Here is an 18,850-nt window from a genome sequence, read left to right as displayed (position 1 = left end):
CTCCTGCACCAGCTTCTTGCATCCTGCATCCAAAATTGTGGGAGCCCTCTCTTGCCATGTTGTACCATCTTCAATCTTCCTGTAGGTCACACCCTCCTCTACAATGACTTCCAGTACCCGCTGCTGCCAGAATGCACCTCCCTTTTCAGAGGTGTTGGCTGGCTTTAAGAAGTGCAGGCTAGCTTTAATTGGTGCTAGCCTCGCATTAACTTAATTCCCCTTCTGAGGCATGCAGCCACTTAACAGCGCAAGTGAGCTGCATGCTGCTGTCATTTGAATTAACAGGCAGTACAGGAAGGAGCGGGGTAGTCACGCATGGCGATACCAGTGGCCATTTTCCGGCCTGATCCAATTTTAAAGTCCTAGCATTCTGTTGCAGCACGACCCACTCCTTATTGCCTTATGAAATTTATTATGTCCCACTATCAAGTTTTGGGATTTTTGACATTTTAGCCTAGGAAGATTTGGATGAATTTATATTAAAATGATTTGATGAAATTAGACTCAGCTCACAAGGGATTAAATCCACAAAGCACATCATCTTCCTGGAATGCAGATTAGATCCAGATGAAGCATGGCTTCAGGGTAGTTTTTTTTTCGTGTTCCATGTCAGTTTGAGAAAATATAGTTTGTTAAGATATTGCAACTACATTCACATCAAATATGTTGGAAAAAAACTTAATTCACTGAGCACAGCTTAAAGGCTTAGCTGAACAATGTAGATACAATGTGGGAGGATTCTGACCAGAAGTAGTCGGTTTAATTGGCAGCTCTATTAACAAGAGCCCTTCACTGGTGAAGTGTAATTGAAAATCAGTCTGCTCCTGGCCCTCAGGTAAGTGAGGACGGCGGATGGCCGGGTCGGGAAGGGATGTGAACAGATTGAAAAGGAGGGGTGGCTAGAGGGGAGGGAACAACATCAATCAGTGGGAGTGGGGGGGAGCGACAGTAATCGGGCAGTGGTGGCAACTGGGAGGGGAGGTGAGGGGAGGGGAACAGCCAGCAACAACCCATGCTCTTTGAATGTATAATCAGGTCGAACAATCCTGCTCCTCCTGGCTCCACATTCAGGTAGGAATGTTTATCAAACTTACCTTATTTGTTGCGGCCTAGTTTTCCTGAGTGTAGTCATTACTGGCGTTGAGTGTCTCAGGGCAAAGGCATCTAGCAGCGGGGGCCTCAAACAAGTGTTATTATTTGCATATGCTAAGGGCTTAATGCCTGTTTCAGGCGTGGGCACTGCATTGCGATATTTTGCCCTTTACCAATATGGTAGGTGGCGCACTAATAAACTTCTTCATAAAGAATTGTCAAAGATTTTGTTACAGAGAGCTACTTTTAGATTGTGTGAGACACGTGCTAGTTCCTGAGGTACAGGCGTCCTGTAGCTGGCTGAAAACTGGAAGTAAAACCTAGTTTAGTGAGACCTAAGAACCAGCGACAATCATGCACTGTGAAAGCAACTGCAACTACAGAGGAACTCTTCCCCTCAAATTTCTTTTTCTGTAACTTAATTGGCCCACATCTTTTAGTTATACAATACAATGAGATATATCTTTCTGGTCTCATTTTTGGGGGCGATTTTTGGATGACTGATTCCATGGGGTGGGAGGCAGTACAACAGATTTTATTAGCAGCATCTTACCACCATACCATCAGTGAGCTGCTCAAGTGGGCTGTTGGCGCAGTCACGACCCCATTCTTGCTTCCATCCCATTGCAAAAATCGACTTTGTGCTAATAGGGCCTATTAAGTTCGCCCTGCGTATTATCCGGCCCTATTAAATGGTGTTGGTCTGATGACACGTTTTCAGACGGGATAGTTAAAGGAGCCATAGCCATATTGCATTTGAAGGATCATCCAGGAGTGTGCAGTCACTGAACTGGAGGCTTTGATTGCTCCATGATTGCACAGAGGCAGAGAGAGCTGCACCTAGGTTCTCCAATGATTCCCTCCATATTCTTGCAGAGGGAGTCAGAACATGCAGGGAGGTCCACTTCCCTTCAAGTGGGTGGACGAGACCTCCCCAGGAGACAAAAAGAGCCTGGCTCCAAATTGCAGAGGAGATCAATAGCAGGGATGTCGTCAGGAGGACCTGGGTGCAGTGCTAGAAATGTTTCCATAATCTCATTAGATCAGGAAAGGTGAGTACAAAGCTACACTAACCTTCACCCTGCTGTGCCTCTCATCATATCCCCATCACTCTGCCTTCCCAATCCTACTCCTGCACATCCTTATTCACACTGACATACCTTGCACGTACACCCATCCCTCTCTCTATCTACATGATCACAGCCCCATCTTACTAGCCGCCCCTTACACTCAACCTCATCCTAAAGCAATCATACCAACTAACAAGGAGGCCACTTGGCATTGCCACCCCACTCCATCATAGTCGCCCTCTAAAGATGTAACCCATCCATTCCTTCACTCTCACTCAACCTCTCTTCTTTCACTCCTTGCAGGAAAAGAGAGTGCACAATAAGAGGGAGAGGGAAAGAACTGGAGGTGGGCCTGCATCATTTGCCATCCTCACAATAGCAGAGGAGGCTGCTTTGGAAATATCAGGAGTGACCGAGCAACTGGAGGTGGGAGGTGTAGAGAGAGGGACATCTCAGCAACTTGGTGACAGAATTACGTATCATATAGCTACATGACATGCATCAGTTATTAATATGTGGACTGATGTAATCAGCCATTGAATGGTCATCATGTGCATAATGGTATCTGTACCCATTCTCCATATGGCATATAACACATCTCTTTACTCTCCCACAGGTCCATCAAGAGCAGTGGAAACTCCTCAGTGGAAGGCGCAGGACACTCCCAGCTCTGCTCAGGTGCATGCAGACACCGAGCCTCGGGGGGCATCTAGAAAGAGGGTGATCCTGGAGGTGCAGGAAGAAGTGCAGGGGCTTTGACAGGTTTTGCAACCGTGCTGTCTGCAAATGTTCATAGAATGGAGAAGTCCTTCTCCAACATGAGCACCACCGTGTCACAGCCAATGCCAACTGTAAGCTCTTCCATGGATAGGATGATCATCTGCATAGATCAGCTAATGCGCCACTCAAAGAAGCACATGGTCTCTATGGAAAATAGATGGCTATCTATGGAGCTTAGATGGCAGATCCCTTTAAGGACCATTATTTCGGCCACTCAATGCCTAGTAGCACTGAGTGAAGCATGTTTGGTGCACCCAGTAATCCATGAGAATAGGGATGCCGCAAACCAATGTAGGAGCCAAATGTAAGTATTGAAATAAGGCTCCTACTCATTTTGGGTGGGAGTGCTTACCACTTATTTCGAGGCTTGCAGAAAGATCCAGTCAGGTGGGCTCAAGCAGTAGGAGATTTAAAAAAATTAATTTGGCAGTTGCCCCGATTTTCAGTGTGAACATGGAGGTAGGCAGATAAGAATTGTAGCCCCCATATGACCTGAATCGACAAGAACAAATTGAACCAGCTGTGCATTTACCTCTTTAAATTTGAGCACTCAGGCACCTAATCTAAAACCATTGGTGACTATCTCAGTTGTCAATCTCCAGGATGAAAAATTATCGCCTTTCATGCTGTTACAGTAATAGCTTTATACTGATCTTACTTCGGTTTTTGGCTTAAATCTGACACCAAATGGGTGATGTAACAGAATTGACTTCTTGAATCAATACCACTGTTTCACTTCCTGTCACGTTGAGCATGATTTCAAGTTGGGTTGGCTCCAGAGTAACAGCTGGAATTGACACAAAGTGAAGGGAGTCTGGTATAGCTCAACAATTCCCATTCCCAAGGCTGGTAGACCATTACCAGTGACAAGTTTGATGGGTGTTTGGTGATGGGGGTTGCGGGTGCTGTGGGGGGTGGGGTGCGGGAAGGTGAATGAGCTATCTGTATTCTGGTTTATTACGAACATTGTTGCTCTACTGTGCATGTTCAGACTAAATATGCACAGTGGGGTTTTAACCTTTGAGCAAAATTGGAAACAGTAACCAATGTAACATGCCAGAGGGGCAGCGCTGTTTTGAGATTACCTCATTGGCCTGAGCTCAGCGTTGTTATCCTGCTGACGCCTAACGGCAGCAGGCTAGAAACATAAGAAACACATATAGTGGCAGAGCCAATAAATAAGAATTGAAATGTTTGCATAAGTTTTTTCAAAGCAGCTAGCCTATTATTCCCTGCTACTCTAGTGTTTGAAAAATATAGTGGCAGAATGCGCTGAACAAGGATGGAAGCAGACCAATCTGTTCAAGTAACGTTGAAGATTTTTAATTTAATAACTGAGAATGGGTGGGGGGGGGGAAGGCATGTTCTAAACTTATGTTCAAACAACTGTTAGTATAAACTGCTGAAAGAATTCACAAAATAATTGTGTTTTTATGTGTACTAGGTGGCACTACAACAGATTGCAGAGTAAAGCAACTGTAACAAAGACAGATGTCTCATAAAATTAAATCTTTAAAACAAGAACATTTAGAATTGAGGACTGGGTGTTCCAGTAATTGAAAATATTCGGAGAAATATTATCACCCAGTATCCCTCATGCAGAATCTCGTATGACGAGAGCAGATGTCGGGAATTCAGGCACAGCAATCACCGCAGTCCATTCCCAGACAACGTGATTTCTCATCCATATGGATGGAAAATTGGGTGGGTTAACAATCAAGCTTTCAGGTCTCCATGTCCAAATTCTTAAAATGTACTTGTGTCTCATGAAGTTCTGCACCAGAAATGATAAATAGTAAAATTCATCCCATTACTCTTGAGTTCCTGTGTGATCTTGTGAGTAAAGGAAACACCTCATCTAGGACCAGGTCATACAAGCCTAAAACTTTCAGTCCCATTTCTAGTCCAGTTGGGTGCTAAATTGGTCTCAGTACCCTTGGACTAGGGAGGTAGGAGGGAGGGAAAATCAATCAGGACCCTCGCTCTCGCTTGTTGACTATTGACTCATACTGAAAACTACACGTGCGCATGAAGCTCAATGGTGAGAGAATTGGGCTCTCTGATGCCTTCAAGGTAAAATGGCCCATTATTAAGAAAGGCTTGCATTTGTATTGTGCCTTTCCTGACCACTGGGCATGTCAAAGTGCTTTACAGCCAATGCAATACTTTTGGAGTGCACTCACTGTTATAATGTGGGAAACGCGGCAGCCAATTTGCACACAGCAAGCTCCCACAAACAGCACTGTAATAATGACCAGATAATCTGTTTTTGTTATTGTTATGTCTTGAATAAAGAATCTGACCAGATGCTGTCAGCTCAAAGCAATGTGTCACCGTAGTCCTTTATTACAGGTCTCCAGAGTGCCTCTCCAGCCTGTGAGGCCTCCTTATGTACAGGTACTCCCAAGGGATTGTGGGATTCCTTGGGATTCCAGTGGATGAGCCCTCTGGTGGTTAAACAAGGTATTTACAGGTTTACATATATAAAAATACTTCCCCCCCCCCCCCCCACAAAGTCAATAGTGTAACTATTAACAATGTGGGTAAAACTGGGGCCTTCCTTTCCCTGGTTGATCGTCTCAGTGCAAGTGCTGGTTTTGGTGAATCGTTTGTTGGGCCCTCACTGGGCTGCTGCGCAGCTGGCCTTGCTGGGCTGCTGGGTGTGGTGACTCCTGCTGGGCTGCTGCAGGTGATGGGTTCTGCTTCATGGTCAACCACTGGGTCGGTTGCCACTTGTGTGTGTGTTGGGGGATCGAAAAAGGTAGAGTCTATTGTGGGTTGTTCTGGATAGTCCGTGAATCTGAGTTTGGTTTAGTCCAAGTGTTTTCTGCAGATGAGTCCATTTGAAAGTTTGACCAGAAACACCCTAGGACCCAACAAACGACTCACCAAAACCAGCATTTGCACTGAAACGATCACTGATGGAAAGGAAGGCCTCAGATCGACTCACATTGTAAATAGTTACACTATTGACTTTGGTGGGGGAGTGTTGTTATATATGTAAACCTGTAAATACCTTGTTTAACCACCAGAGGCCTCCTTATGTACAGATGCTCCCAAGTGATTGTGGGATCCCTTGGGAGCACCTGTACATAAGGAAGCCTCACAGGCTGGAGAGGCACTCTGGAGACCTGTAATAAAGGACTATGGTCACACATTACTTTGAGCTTACAGCATCTGGTCAGATTCTTTAGCTTGTTGCAATACACACCCGACACCGTATGATGCGCATCACATGCTAGTATCAAATGCTTACATGGATCATACAACACAAGCAATTTGTTTGTGCATAACAGTTTCCTAGCTTTCTCAAAGACATTTTCTTGTTTTTACCCCATACCCATTCATCCCCTTTATGCAGTAAAGAGTGCAGTGGTTCTAACAGTATGCTAAGACCCGGTAAGAAGTTACGAAAGTAGTTCAGGAGTCCTAGAAACGACCGCAGCTCCATCATGTTCTGTGGTCTCGGTGCGTTCTCGATTGCCTCAGTCTTCGAATCGGTGGGCCTGATGCCGTCCGCTGCAATTCTTCTCCCCAGGAACTCCACTTCAGGCACCAGGAAAAAGCACTTTGAATGTTTTAACCTGAGCCCCACATGATTAAGCCGACTAAGAACCTCCTCCAGGTTCTGCAGGTGCTCGACGGTGTCCCGACCGGTAACCAAGATGTCATCCTGGAAGACCATGGTGTGCGGGATCGACTTCAGCAAGCTTTCCATGTTCTACAAATCCCAAACGGGCATCTGTTGTAAATGAAGAGACCTTTGTGCGTGTTGATGCAGGTAAGGCCCTTCGATGATTCCTCCAGCTCCTGTGTCATGTAGGCCAACGTCAAATACAGCTTTGTTAACGTTTTTCCTCCCGCCAGCGTCGCAAATAGGTCGTCTGCCTTTGGTAGCGGGTATTGATCCTGCAGAGAGAAACGATTGAGAGTTACTTTGTAATCACCACAGATTCTGACAGTGCCATCTTCCTTGAGGACTGGAACAATTGGACTGACCCACTCATTGAATTCGATTGGCGAAATGATGCCCTCTCGTTGCAGCTGGTCCAGCTTGATCTTCACCCTCTCTCTCATCATGCACGGTACGGCTCTTGCCTTGTGATGGATGGGTCGTGCCCCCGGAATCAAGTGGATCTGCACTTTTGCTCCTTGGAACTTCTAAATGCCCGGTTCGAACAGCGAGGGGAACTTGTTTAGGGCCTGGGCACATGAAGTGTCGTCGGCGGACGAGAGCGCTCGGACGTCATCCCAGTTCCAGGGTATCTTTCCCAGCTGGCTCCTGCTGAACAGTGTGGGGCCATCGCCCGGTACCACCCAGAGTGGTAGCTTGTGCACTGCTCCATCATAGGAGACCTTTATGGTAGCACTGCCGATTACGGGAATCAGTTCCTTTGTGTACGTTCTCAGTTTAGTACGAATGGGAGTCATGACTGGCCTTGAGGCCTTGCTGCATCACAATTTATCGAAAGTCTTTTTGTTCATTATGGACTGACTTGCGCCCGTGTCCAGCTCCATTGACACTGGGAGTCCATTTACTTCAACTTTCAGCATTATCGGGGGACACCTTGTGGTAAATTTGTGCACCCCATATACCTCTGCCTCCTCAGTCTGAGGCTCTGGTTCGTCGTGGATCTGTCCTCCTCTGCAACATGGCCCAACCTTGAGTAAAGCCATAGCGATAGCCCAGACATTCATTGCCACCAATGACAATACCAAACAAATCTCTCAGCACACGAGTGCTGTTGCAAATACTGTGAACAAAGTAACGTTGTTTTCAAATCATAACGTACAAGGCAGGACTCACATGCCTACAACTGCATGTCCGCGGATGTCTCAGAGTCCACCATCAAGGGTGATGAATGCAAGGCCATTAACACCTTGTTGGCACTGCAGAGGTGATCATTGTTTCCATTCATGCTGCTTCAAAAGATACGTTTGCAAGGTCTGTGGAACAATGGGACACCTCCTGCTAATCCATTGTGCTCTGCACGCAAGGTTCGAATCCCATCCTCGTCGCCAGTTGTTATGTCTTGAATAAAGAATCTGACCAGATGCTGTAAGCTCAAAGTAATGTGTGACCGTAATCCTTTATTACAGGTCTCCAGAGTGCATCTCCAGCCTGTGGGGCCTCCTTATGTACAGCTGCTCCCAAGGGATTGTGGGATCCCTTGGGACTCCAGGGTATGAGCCCTCTGGAGGTTAAACAAGGTATGTACAGGTTTACATATATAACAGTTATGTTGATTCAGGCATAAATATTGGCCAGGACACCAGGGATAACTCCTCTGCTCTTCTTTGAAATAGTGCCATGGGATTTTTTATGTCCACCTGAGAGAACAGAGAGCCTCGTTTAATGTCTCTAATGTCTGAAAGACAGCACCTCCAACAGTGCAGCACTCTCTCATAAGAACATAAGAAATAAGAGCAGAAGTAGGCCATTTAGCCCCTTGAGCCTGCTCTGACATTCAATAAGATCGTGATTGATCTACACTGCACTGCACTGGAGTGTCAGCCTAGATTTATGTGCTCAAGTCTCTGGAAGTGGGACTTGAACCCACAACTTTCTGACTCAGAGACGAGAGTGCGACCCACTGAACTATCCTCACTCAATTACCTACTGTGAGGCTCAGACATGAAGAATAGCCTCTTGGTGCAACTGTGGAACCACACTCTAGGAAGAGTTGTGGTGTTCAGGAGGGGAGGGGAGAGAATTGTATTAAAATACCTGTTCTTTGGTTTCTGGAAACCAGGTCTAAGATTTGAAGTAAAAAAATCAGCATTCTCCTCTGTCTATAGCAATTGTAAATACTGCATATTTTGACAACCTCTGTGAACATATCTGCAGCACACTGCTGTTTAAAATTTGGCACCAATCAAGGCTACCTATCTCAGTGTGATGCCAGGGATTACTGTGGGAAATAGAAATATAATGCTGGTTTGTGGTATGCAGGTAAAGAGCTCTCCTCAAACCTGAAGGTTAGGATATTGCTGAGGCAGCCAAGAAAGAACTTTCAATAACCTTGAACTCTGCTGACCACAGAGTGCTTGATTCTATCGCTGTGTGGAGAAAGGAGAAGTCTTTCATTCCACAGCAATGCCATTATTTATTCTGATCAGCGTAAAATTCACCAAAATGATGTTTCAAGAAAGTCAAAGAGAGAAAGTGTTTAAACACAAAGGGTTTATATTTTCCTTTTGATAAAGATAGTGATTGTTATTCTGTAAATCATTGATGTGGTTTTTGTCATAGATCGCATAATAGAAAAATATGCTGATAGATATAACCAACTAATCAAATACAAACAAGTTGTTCTAACTTTGTACATATAATTGAAGAGGCCATATTTCCAATATTATCATGTGCAATTTTGGGCACTCTATCAACAAAATACCATTAATACATTGGAATGAGTTCAGAGAAGAACAGCAAGGATAATTCTGGCACCACTTTAATGGGCTTAAATTGTACTGCGCAATATTAGAACAAAACACACTAATGTATTCAGAGTAAATTCCTTTGTCTGTTAATATTACAAAGGAGCAAACTCGTGGATGGAAGTTATTTTTACTGAAGAAAAGACATTTATTGAGAGGAGGGTGTTAGAGTCTGTCTACCCCTTTCCCCTCAACACTTGCTCTCGTGTTGATAGCTAGTTTACAGTTTCCATAAACAAACTGAGTACCTTGTGGTGCCTCCAGCAGTTTGGGCACCAAGCTCTGGAATTTCCTCCCTAAACCTCTCCAACTCGCCACCTCTCCTCCTTTACGATGCTCCATAAAACCTCTTTTTGACCAAGCTTTGGTCACCTGTCATACCTCCTTTGGCTCGCTGTCAACTTTTGTCTGATTACTCTCCTGTGAAGCACCTTGGGATGTTTTACTACATTAAAGGTGCTATATAAATGCAAGTTGTTGTTGTTGAAGTGAAACACACATGCTTATTCAGTGTTGCATATGGGCTAATATGCCCAGGCTTAGCAATTAATCAGTAATCACAGTGAAATGTATGGAAAGTACATGCATTCTGCTATTGTCTTCAAGGGCAGAAAGTAACATGTTGCCAGATTAATGCATATAGGATAGAATTTGCCTAGTCAATTCTATTTTCAGGTAACACAATAAAAAGAGGCAAAAAGGTACAGCAAGATTCTAAAAGAAGTACTATAATCAAACTTACACAATATATGCATTTTCTTTGCAAACAAGAAAAAAAATCCCGTTATTTTCTGTAAGTTCCTGAAACACAGTCCCTGGTGTAATGCAGGAAAGGCAGCAGTCAATTTGTGCACAGCAAACACACAAACAGCAATTAAATAAATGACCAGACCATCTGTTTTGGGTGTTGCTTGAGGGCTAAATGTTGGTCAGGTTATCAGGAGAACTCCCCGACTCTTCTCCGAATAGTGCCATGGACTATTTTTGATATCCACCCTGAGAGGACAGATGGGTCCTCATTCATCCAAAAGGCAGCACCTCCATCAGTGCAGCACCAAAGTGCCTGCCTAGATTATGTACTCAACTCTCTGGAGTGGAGCTTGACCCCACAACCTCCTGACTTAGAGACAAGAGTGCTGCCACTGAGCCACAGCTAAGACCATGTCGTGGTGAGGTGAATCTGGAACTTAAGATGTGAGAAACCTTGTGGTCATAAGGTGTAATTTCCTTCTGAAGTGCCAATAATGTATTTTTGAAAGTAAGGCACCAAAATGTTAGCCATTTTTTTAAACCCATTCTGAAACGCTAATGGTCTAATGATCTGTTATTTTTGACAACAGACAGCAGTTGGAAAAGATAAATTCATCAGCTTTGTTGATATGAAACCAGCATATAAATTGTTCCTGTTCTTCAAGGTACCTGTAACTTCATTAAGTTGGGATCAAAGGCCTACTGGTACTTTGACCTAAACACACCATCTATGACAACCATTCCATTGTTCCAATGAAGCAGTTGGATTCTCATGAATTCCAAAATCTTCAGTGGAACACTGTATTGGCTGCTATAGTGGGTTTTTTCATCACAAAATACTTCTCTGATGGTTCAGCAGCTTTATCCTGCAAGTAGCTGAGCTATACAAATGGGAAGGTTTGCGATTTGATCCCAGTCTATCCTGACTTAGTTGGTCTCAACCAGGCAACAGGAGGCAGGCTGTAATTAGCTTTGGCACCCTGGGTTAGTGAAAGGGAATTCAGGGATAGCTCCTGCTCTTGATCAGTATCCAATAACTCCTGCTGGAAGCACATGTATGTGGATGTCAGATGAGGGCGAAAGTAGTTTTATTTGTGATAACTCCACCTTTAAATGGCTTGCTGACACTGATTTCCAGGGTTCAGGTAAATAACGGTCACTGGGATGAATAATGGAGGGTGCCAAGTGCCTGTGTAACCAGATCTCAGCTAAGAATCAATTTCAGGGATGCAGGGGAGGGAAGACATTTCTTTTTAAATGGTGAGAGGAATGCATAATATAGATGTAACCAGACTATTTAATTTACAGAGTGAGCCCAGTATTAAAGGGAATAAATACACTCCCTTATAGGTTTTATGTGAGACTAGAGACTGGCAGAATGTTTTTCCCACATGGTAGAGGATATGTGAAACAGATTCCCAACAAAGGTCGTTAAAAGATATAGGGGGAAATTGTGGTCGATTCATTAGGTGCTAATGAGGTAAAGAGGTAGTCGAAATAGAATCTTAAGCTGCAATGTGGCTCAGCCCATGTTTAACACAGGACGCCATCTTAGTAAAGGAGTTGAAGCTAACGCTATGAACGGCCAGCTGGAGGATGGTTAAGGGATTGATTCACAATTAAATTGACTGCTAGCGCTCATTAAAGAGGCTGCATGCCATTTTGATGGATAACGTTTAATTTTACAACCTCTCCGAACAGTGACCAGCTGAATAGAATTTAGCAATCATGAGAAACCAGCCGTACCGCCAGCAATTGCCAGAGGGTCAAGCTCAGGAACCACAAGAGGAGCAGGAGGAGGAGGAGGAAGTGTACTAAGCTTAAATAAAGAAGGCTATGAAGGTATGAGGGCAGAGTTGGGTAAAGTGGACTAGGAAAATAGATTAAAGTGTAGGACAGTTGATGAACAATGGTGGACAGTTAAGGAGATATTTCACAACTCTCAAGAAAAATATATTCCAGTGAGGAGGAAAGGGTGTAAGAGAAAAGATAGCCATCTGTGGCAAACTAAAGAAATAAAGGACGATATCCAATTAAAAACAAGGGCATACAAAGTGGCCAAAACTACTGGGAGGACAGAAGACTGGGAAGCATTTAAAAGCCAGCAAAGAACGACTAAAAAAAATGATCAAGAAAGGGAAGATAGACTATGAAAGTAATCTAGCACAAAATATAAAAACAAACAGCAAGAGTTTCTACAGGTATATAAAAAGGAAATGAGTGGCTAAAGTAAATGTTGATCTCTTAGAGGATGAGACCAGGAAACTAGTAATGGGGGAACATGGAGGTGGCAGAAACTCTGAACAAATATTTTCTATCAGTCTTTACAGTAGGGGCACTAACAATATTTCAACAGTGGATAGCCAAGGGGCTATAGAGGGGCGGGGGAGGAACTTAACAATCACAATCACTAAGGAGATGGTACTCAGTAAGATAATGGGACGAAAGGCAGATAAATCCTCTGGACCTGATGGCTTGCATCCTAAGGTCTTAAGAGAAGTAACGGCAGGGATTGTGAATGCATTGGTTGTAATTTAACAAAATTCCCTGGATTCTGGGGAGGTTCCAGCAGATTGGAAAACTGCAAATGTAACACCCCTATTTAAAAAAGGAGGCAGAAAAAAAGCAGGAAACTATTGACCAGTTAGCCTAACATCTGTGGTTGGGAAAATGTTGGAATCCATTATTAAAGAAGCAGTAACAGGACATTTGGAAAAGCAAAATTCGGTCAGGCAGAGTCAGCATGAAGGGGAAGTCATGTTTGACAAATTTGCTGGAGTTCTTGGAGAATGTAACGAGCAGGGAGGATAAAGGGGAGCCTGTGGATGTGGTGTATTTGAACTTCCAGAAGGCATTTGACAAGGTGCCACATAAAAGGTTACTGCACAGGATAAAAGTTCATGGGGTTGGGGGTTATATATTAGCATAGATAAAGGATTGGCTAACTAACAGAAAACAGAGGGTCAGGATAAATGGTTCATTCTCTGGCTGGCAACCAGTAACTAGTGGGATGCCACAGGGATCAGTGCTGGGACTCCAACTATTTACAATCTATATTAACGACTTGGAAGAAGGGACTGAGTGTAATGTAGCCAAGTTTGCTGACGATACAAAGATGGGAGGAAAAGCAATGTGTGAGGAGGACACAAAAAATCTGCAAAAGGACATAGGCAGGCTAAGTGAGTGGGCAAAAATTTGGCAGATGGAGTATAATGTTGGAAAGTGTGAGGTCATGCACTTTGGCAGAAAAAAATCAAAGAGCAAGTTATTATTTAAATGGAGAAAGAATGCACAGTGCTGCAGTACAACGGGATCTGCGGATATTTGTGCATGAAACCAAAAGGATAGTATGCAGTTACAGCAAGTGATCAGGAAGACCAATGGCATCTTGGCCTTTATTGCAAAAGGAATGGAGAATAAAAGTAGGGAAGTCTTGCTGCAGCTATACAAGGTATTGGTGAGGCCACACCTGGAATACTGCGTGCAGTTTTGGTTTCCATATTTACGAAAGGATATACTTGCTTTGGAGGCAGTTCAGAGAAGGTTTACTAGGTTGATTCCGGGGATGAGGGGGTTGACTTATGAGGAAAGGTTGAGTAGGTTGGCCTCTACTCATTGGAGTTCAGAAGACTGAGAGGTGATCTTATCGAAACGTATAAGCTTATGAGGGGGCTTGACAAGGTGGATGCAGAGAGGATGTTTCCACTGATGGGGGGAGAACTAGAACGAGAGGGCATGATCTTAGAATAAGGGGCCGCCCATTTGAAACAGAGATGAGGAGGAATTTCTTCTCTCAGAGGGTTGTAAATCTGTGGAATTTACTACCTCGGAGAGCTGTCGAAGCTGGGACATTGAATAAATTTAAGACAGAAATAGACAGTTTCTTGAGCGATAAGGGGATAAAGGATTATGGGGAGCGGGCGGGGAAGTGGAGCTGAATCCATGATCAGATCAGTCATGATCTTATTGAATGGCGGAGCAGGTTCGAGGGGCCATATGGCCTACTCCTGTTCCTATTTCTTAAGTTCTTATGTTCTTATGAGAGCGACCTGGGGAGCACCAAAGGCTTTCAGGTAGATGGGCCACATCTGGGAGGGATGTCCACTGCCATCTAATTGAATAGTGCTTTTGAGAGACATGCTCCACCATCAGCCTCTGGAGCACTGTTGCCACATGATGTACCTTTCACAACTTAGGATCCATTAGGCAGTCCATCATCTGTACTGAATCCTTTCAACCACTACCCATGAAGACAGTAACAAAGACCACTGATAGCACTGGGCACCCTTCAGTATCTCATCCCAGTAACCATTGTCTACCTGAACCTTGGCAATCGGTGTCAGTAAGCCATTTAAATGTGGAGTTATCACAAACAAGACCACTTTCGCCCTCATCTGACATCTGCATACATGTGCTTCTAGCAGGAGTTGTTGGATAATGATCAAGAGCAGGAGCCATCAAAACTTTCCTTTTTCTAACCCAGGGTGCCAAAGCTAATTACAGCCTGCCTCCTGTTGACTGGTTGAGACCAACTAAGTCAGGATAAACTGGGGATCAAACGGCAAACCTTCCCATTTGTATAGCTCAGTGACTTGCAGGGTAAAGCTGCTGAACCATCAGAGAAGCATTTCGTAATGAAAAACAGCAGCTGCAGCAACCAATACAGTGTTCCACTGAAGATTTTGGAATTCATGAGAATCCAACTGCTTCATTGCAACAATGTAATGGTTGTTATCAGTGGTGTGTTTAGGTCAACTTAATTATATACATCAAAAACAAAACATGTAAACATGACAGAACAAATATCAGCTAAAAATATTAAACTATTCACACTGGTGTTTACTCTTGGTTGCTATCTATAAGTGCTGTTGTGTAATCTAGTCCTTCTACAAAGTACAACCCCAGGGGCAGCAGCAGGCGAGGTGGATGGCTGCAGAGAATCTGAAGAGGGCAAGTCAGATGTCTTCCTCCAATACACTCGAGAGGCTGTTGGCCGTGGTGGACCCGCCTCAGACTGCACCATCTTAACATGGGCTGAGCAGGATGGATAAAGCGGAACTAGTGGATGTGGTGTATTTGGATTTCCAGAAGGCATTTGATAAGGTGCTACATAAAAGGTTACTCCAATTTAAAAGTTCACGGGGTTGGGGGTAATATATTAGCATGATAGAGGATTGGCTAACTAACAGAAAACAGAGAGTCGGGATAAATGGTTCATTCTCTGGTTGGCAAAAAGTAACTAGTGGGGTGCTGCAGGGATTGGTGCTAGGGCCTCAACTATTTACAATCTATATTAATGACTTGGATGAAGGGACCGAGTGTAATGTAGCCAAGTTTGCTGATGATACAAAGAAGGGTGGGAAAGGAAATTGTGAGGAAGACGTGAAAAATCTGCAAAGGGATATAGATAAGCTAAGTGAGTGGGCCAAAATTTGGCAGATGGAGTACAATGTGGGAAAATTAGACATTATTCACTTTGGCAGAAAAAAATAGAAAAGCAAATTAAAATTTAAATGGAGAAAAATTGCAAAGTGCTGCAGTACAGAGGTACCCGGGGATCCTTGTGCATGAAACACAAAAGGTTAGTCTGCAGGTACAGCAAGTAATCAGGAAGGCAAATAGAATGTTGGCCTTTATTGCAAGGGGGATAGAGTATAAAAGCAGAGAAGTCCTGCTATAACGATACAGGGTATTGGTAAGGCCACACCTGCAGTACTGCCAGCCCTCACTGCAATATGTGTGTGCACTAGGTCCGTGCAGCAGAGCTGATCTCCAGTCATCTTGGTTAATCCTTGCCACTGGACCAAGACCTTGCTCTGTCAAGCCCGTGTGGTGGCTGGTGTGCAACGGCCACCACACATTAAAAAAATCCATGCATAGGCATCTTCCACCCTTCAATATGCAGTTCGGGAACTGGAATATTAGGTCCTTCATTGAAACACCTGTGAACTCATCTCTTTTTGGCATGGAAGTAAGTCATCCTCATTTCGAGGGACTGCCCATGATGATGACTGCATATAGTGTTGGTCTCCGTATTTAAGGAAGGATATACTTGCATTGGAGGCTGTTCAGAGAAGGTTCAGTAGGTTGATTCTGGAGATGAGGGGGCTGACTTATGAAGTTGGCTTGAGTAGGTTGGGCCTCTACTCATTTGAGTTCAGAAGAATGAGAGGTGATCTTATCAAAACATATAAGATAATGAAGGGGCTCAACAAGGTGGATGCAGAGAGGATATTTCCATTCATAGGGGAAACTAAAACTAGGGGGCATAGTCTCAGAATAAGGAGCCGCCCATTTAAAACAGAGATGAGGAGGAATTTCTTCTGTCACAGGGTTGTAAATCTATGGAATTCTCTGCCGCAGAGAACTGTGGAGGCTGCGTCATTGAATATATTTAAAGTGGAGATAGACAGATTTTTGAGTGATAATGGAATAAAGGTTTGTGGGGAGCAGGGAGGGAAATGGAGCTGAGTCCATGATCAGATCAGCCATGATATTATTAAATGGCAGAGCAGGCTCGAGGGGTCAAATGGCCTTCTCCTGCTCGTATTCTTACATTCTTATGTTCTTATGGGCCGCATGGCTGATAGCCAACAACAAGGGCAATGGTGGAATGGTGGGGGAGGGAGTAACAATGCTGCCATTCGGAGAGAGGCCAGTAGGTTCCTGCTTCACGATTCCCACGCCACTACCTCGGGACCTCTGTTCAGCCCACCCAATGATCTAGTGGCGACTTCGGACACACTCTGCAAGCGTCTTTCAACCAAGGAGCCCAGATCCACCATGACAGCTTCCTGATCTTCCATTGCAGTGGTTTGCCATTCCATGCAAGCTGCAATGACTGGAGTGGAAGCTGCGACCTCAGTCATCAGATGCTTTATGATGTCAGACTCCACAGGTTGCTGGCTGAAAATCATCAGCCTTTCCATGCTTGAGAGGATAGGTTCCAGGCTCTGCATCTAGCCAAGGAACAAGGTGGAGATGGACTCCTCCATCTCCCATAAACATGACCCATAGGCTTTCAAGCAGGCTCTCCATTGCACCAAGTATTTGGTTTGTCAAACCCATCAGTCTTCTTCTGAAGCTTGGCCCTGCGAGGCCCTCACCTTACTCTTCTACAGCAGAACTCATATGCGACCTTGACCCCGGCACTGTGCCACTGTGAGGATCACTTTTCTAAGCCAGGCTCTAAGTTGCGTGTGATACTGGTCTCTGAGCTGGTGCCTGCGACAGTGGTAGCCATTGACGCAGTGCATTAGTCATCACTCTCCTCCTCCTCCTCCTCTTCCTCCAGTGCGGGGCTTGTGCGAGGTGGCTGTTGCTCTTCCTGAACCTGCTCCACAAGATGAGGTACACCTTGCTCCTTGGAGCCTGCAATGATAAAGCTAGAAGGGTTAGGGTGCCGCATGTGTGGCCACTATAGGAGGATGCGTTTGTTGAGACCATATGGAGCTTGGGAGAGAGGATAGCTTTGGGTGATTAGGGATCAGGAATAGTTGTGCATCTGCAAGGAAGTGGCCATGTACCTCTTGGTGAGATGCTCCTGCTCTCCCTCTGCTGGCATATCCCATTTCCCTCTTGATCATGGCTAGCTATCCTCTAGGGGAGTGATATCATGAAGTCTTGTTTCCACTCCACAATCAGGCCCTGCTGCCGCCTGCTATGTGGTAATTTCTTCTGGAAGAGAAAGAATGATGATTGTGAATGAGTGCATTGGCAGGAATATTTGAGTGTGTGTGTGATGCTGCACATGGTTGAAGAGCTGAGAGCAATGTTCCCTCTCATTTTTTTTCCTGCACGGGCCCTTCAGGTTTGCTGGTATGTGAATCTCTTCCAGCAGCAGCAGTTGGTGAACGGGCTGTGCTGGACCTCACGATCGGGCACCTTAGGGGGCACATCGGCTGTGAGATGTGTCTGAGATGTGAGTAGTGCCTGTGAAGGATGCAATAGTGTGTGAATGTCAGTGTATAGTTAGAGGATGGATGAAGTGTGTTGAGGTTGTGATGCTGGTGGTGGTAGCACAGTTATTGAGAAGTGTGCTAGTGTGATGGGATCTTACTTTGACCACTCCTGTCAAGTCATTAGATCTGTTGAAGCACTGGAGCCATGTCCTGAGGCCAGGACACCTGGCTGTGACCTCCCAGGCAATCTCGTCCCACATGCAGCGCATCAGCTGCCTCTGGGGCCTCCTTCCCCCCTGCGGATAAAGGACATCTCTTCTCCTCTCTACCTCCTCCACCAGTACTTCCAGTGCCACAGGGAAGAACCTGGCCACCCTCTTTCTCCCGCTCCTTGAGGCATCCTTTCACTCCAAGCTATCGCACTCCACACCTTCAGTGGAAGTGAGTGAGTGCAGGCTACATATACAGCGCCAGGAAAATTGCATCTAATCAGCACTTGTGCTGAACCTGCAGTTGTCGGTTTCTACGCCTGCAGACACTTTCAAATCATGATAATCATCGAATAAGCCAAAAATTGGTGGTTAATCCGGACTTTCAAACAGTCGTTTCTTATTAGCACAGCACCCATTTAGCGTCTGGTTTCACCATACTGTGTAACTCCTTGGGGGAGGAAAACTAGATTAGAAAAATGCTTAAAGATGTTCAAATATTCCATGGAAAATGATGTTTCCTGTGTTGCTAGGGCCATGAAAATGTCATCCATGGTGGTTATATAGTGGATAGATATTCTGGAGTTTTGATGGATTACCAGTATACACT

The sequence above is a fragment of the Pristiophorus japonicus genome, chromosome 2 (assembly GCF_044704955.1).
Source record: "Pristiophorus japonicus isolate sPriJap1 chromosome 2, sPriJap1.hap1, whole genome shotgun sequence".
In the NCBI taxonomy this organism is placed as follows: Eukaryota; Metazoa; Chordata; class Chondrichthyes; family Pristiophoridae; genus Pristiophorus; species Pristiophorus japonicus.
Note: the sequence above shows the minus strand (reverse complement) of the source record.